Consider the following 249-nt stretch of genomic DNA (forward strand, 5'->3'; position numbering starts at 1 on the left):
ACACACACACACACACACACACACACACACACACACACACACACACAGCACCACAACATGGACTCTTTGTGCTGTCCAATAACAGAGGAAATAAGCTTCACGAGAATAAAAAGGCATTTATTTATTTATTTTGCTCCTAAAAGGAAGAAATAATTTAATTTTTCTGCTTTCATTATTTCTTTTGTACTCGTCCTCCTTTTTATCTTTTCCTCCATAATGGTCGCCCTGTTTTCATCCCTGTTTTTTTGT

At 36.5% G+C, this 249-nt stretch overlaps 1 long non-coding RNA gene across 1 annotated transcript in view; it reads left to right on the top strand.

Annotated features, from left to right (window-relative positions):
• The window catches only part of LOC119410517, a 2,779-nt gene that overhangs the window by 2,288 nt on the left and 242 nt on the right, over nt 1-249 (top strand). The window lies entirely within an intron of this gene.

The sequence above is a fragment of the Nematolebias whitei genome, chromosome 6 (genome assembly GCF_014905685.2).
Source record: "Nematolebias whitei isolate Nwh7 chromosome 6, NemWhi1, whole genome shotgun sequence".
Classification (NCBI taxonomy): Eukaryota; Metazoa; Chordata; class Actinopteri; order Cyprinodontiformes; family Rivulidae; genus Nematolebias; species Nematolebias whitei.